The 3,137-nt window shown below is 49.3% G+C and overlaps 1 non-coding gene across 1 annotated transcript; it reads right to left on the bottom strand.

The window, feature by feature from the left end:
* Positions 1-312: 312 nt before the first annotated feature.
* Positions 313-503, bottom strand: LOC113833640. Its single transcript, XR_003481752.1, has one exon. It is a non-coding gene; the product is annotated as a U2 spliceosomal RNA (small nuclear RNA).
* Positions 504-3,137: the final 2,634 nt, after the last annotated feature.

Genomic DNA, 3,137 nt, shown 5'->3' with positions numbered 1-3,137 from the left:
TTTTTCAAGGTCATTCTAGATACAATATCTACAGTTCAGGAGAACACATTTCTACTCTTGTCATTTTATTTAAGAGAAAACTCATTACACATTTCATACTGTCTTTGCATACCTGTAAGCCAAAAGAAAGCATGTGAATACACTACAACTTACCCCCAAAAAGCCAGCAATCGTAACCACGGGCCATAAAACGCACAAAACCACCAACGGCATTACGACTCATGTTACAAATACATGAAGGAGAACTTCATTTACAGATTGTAAGGAACTATGACCAGACTTCTGTTTTTAAAACCAAGCTTATTCCCCGAGAGGGGGTGCACCGTTCCTGGAAGTACTGCAATACCAGGTCGATGCGTGGAGTGGACGGAGCAAGCTCCTATTCCAACTCCTAGCTCCAAAAATCCATTTAATATATTGTCCTCGGATAGAGGACGTATCAGATATTAAACTGATAAGAACAGATACTACACTTGATCTTAGCCAAAAGGCCGAGAAGCGATACCGACCTCCTTCCACGCTCCCTTACCCAGCGCTCGCGACCCACACCAACGTCGTGGTGACCGCTCGCGAACCTGACTCCTGCCTCCTCCCCGCGCCTCCCTTCCGCTTCGCGTCCGCGTCCGCGGCCTCGGCACCCCACTCGCTCCCTTAGATCCACAGCTTCCGCTACAAATTCCACGACCCTGGCGCTCCCGGCATTCCTCGCGCGCGGCCGTCGCGTCTCATTTGCATATCCCGCCCTCGCACGAGGGGCGTGGCGATCTCAGGACGAGCTTCCCTCCCTGCAGGTTCTGCGCCGCACTTAGGTGACTCGGCTGCAATTCCTCTTAGGCTACCATAGAGAAAAGGGGCGTGGGTTGGATTGTTTGAGATCCTGGGAGGCGGACGGTGGCCGAAGAGGGAGAAATCTCCTGTTCTTTCTCTGCGAGGGGTGATTCCGAGTCAGGAGGTCGGCGCTGTGTCCGTGGCGCTTGCCCCAATCCTAAAGTTGCGGGTGACTGACACCGCGTCCTCCCTTCTCTCACCTGGTGACTTAGCACAGACCGAAGGCCTCTCCTGCGCCCATCGCAAGAGCGACCCTGGGGTGTTACCCCGTCCAGGCTATTGGAGCTAATTCAGCCCTCTGGCTCTCTTACTCCAGTCTGCGCTCTTTATTGACCGTAGTGTCATCAGCACTTCTCTCAGTGCTCCAGCCCTTGTCAGGTGCCCAAGGTGCAGTAGGCACTCAGCGAGACGTTTGTGGGGTGATCAAGGCTCGGGTAGATAGTGATGCGAACACACCCAGAATCAGTTGGGGGGCCGCTGGCCTCATTCAGGGCTCAGTAAAGATGTCTGACTTCGTGATAGCTCCTCACACACGTGTGGGTACTGCTCCGGGAGAAGATAGTCAGGAGTCACGATGATTCTTTCTCTTTCTTCTTTGTGTTTATTTAGTTTTATGTTTCGAGACAAGGTTTTCTCTTTATAACAGCCCTGGCTGTCCTGGAACTTGCTTTGTAGACCAGGCTGGCCTCGAACTCTGAGATTCACCTGCTCACCTGCCTCTGCTCTGCAATGGGAAAGCATTTTTGTTGTTGTTTGTTTTCTTTTGGGGGGGGGTGGGGGTTCAAGACAGGGTTTCTCTGTCTTTGGAGGCTGTTCTGGAACTAGCCCTTGTAGACCAGGTTGTCTCGAACTCTCAGAGATCAGACTACCTCTGCCTCCCGAGTGCTCCGACTAAAGGAGTGCTCCACCAACGGCCGGCTAATGGGAGGGCTTTTATGTCCACAACTGTTTTATAACTTTTGTTCAAAGTCTGATTTGGCCAATTTTCTGGTTTAATGACCTTGGATAGTTTTTTTTTTTTTTTTTCGTACTCTCCATACTTTGTAGGCCTCAACTGCGTACTAAAAAGGATTGAACATTTGTATTTTGTAGAGGGTACCATGGCAGGCAGGGGCATTCAGACAACCGTTCCCTTCTCACTTCCCTTCCCTTGGCTTCACCTCTGAGCCTCTGGTGCTGCATCAGCCTGTCACTCCTACTCCCGAGGGTGGGACTGTGACTCCTTTTCTATGATCTTGACCTTAGTCCAGAGGCTTTCTGCATGGCTGGGGACTGGGGACTCCTTAAGACAAGCTGGCAACAAAGAGATGGGAGGCTTATTCAACAGTGTCTGGACACCGTGTGCAGGTGAAAGCCGGGCCCTACATCTCCAGTACTCCTTAATACAGTCTTTTAAGTGGCTAATAGTGAATTACATTATATATAAAAGAAATCAGCTTCTGGGTAAAATGTAAAACATTAAAATGTGTATCACCTTTCCCTGTGGAGCCTCCTCCTTTCTCTATTCCTGCAGGTGATGACTAATAGTTGAGCTTGTGCTCACACTACCGCTTTGTGACATGGACTCCTCTTCGAGGCTGTTCAAACTACAATGGCTGGAGTACACTTCACTAGTGTTACATGGGACTGAGTTTTCTGGAAACTCCCAGAAGCTTCCAGCTGACACCTCTCTCTTGAATTCCATAGGTGCTTTTCTCATAGTTCAAAAAGGGCTAAGAAATATGCTTTCCTGTGCTATCAACTTTCCTGCCAGTAGTCCTTAGTAGAACTAAGCTGTGTGAGGCGTCTATAACCTCCTGCCAAACATGGATAAGGGAAGAGACCACGCCAAATCTATAGTAACAAGGGAGGCACCTGCCAGTCCCAGTCCGTGGGCAAAGGCAGGCAGATCTCTGTGACTTTGATGCTAGCCTGGTCTACAGGGACAGCTGGAGTTACATAGAGAGACCTTGTCTTGAAAAAAAAAAAAAACCAAAACCAACCAACCAAACAAAAAGAAAACAAAAAGCAACAAAATAAGGGAGGCCATAGAGGACTTCAGCTGACTCAAGCCCTGAGCAGCAATGATGGGGTCCTGCTGAGAATACCTAGTGCCAGGCCATAGCTTTTCCACAGAAGCCAAGCAATGAGAGCTCTGGCTGATCCATGTTCAGCCTGAGAGAAGCCTTTCATTTAGCCCGTAGAGATCTGTCACATAACAGATCCAAGTGTGCTGGTATGAGGATCCAAACAGGTGAGGGATTTCACCCTGAACCAGCATCGGTGGGTTCCAGGTTACTGTTGCTTTGAAAACTGAACTATGAAAACTG

This window comes from Cricetulus griseus, chromosome 2 (genome assembly GCF_003668045.3).
Source record: "Cricetulus griseus strain 17A/GY chromosome 2, alternate assembly CriGri-PICRH-1.0, whole genome shotgun sequence".
NCBI classification, from domain to species: domain Eukaryota; kingdom Metazoa; phylum Chordata; class Mammalia; order Rodentia; family Cricetidae; genus Cricetulus; species Cricetulus griseus.
Note: the sequence above shows the minus strand (reverse complement) of the source record. Positions and strands in the feature narration are given on the sequence as shown.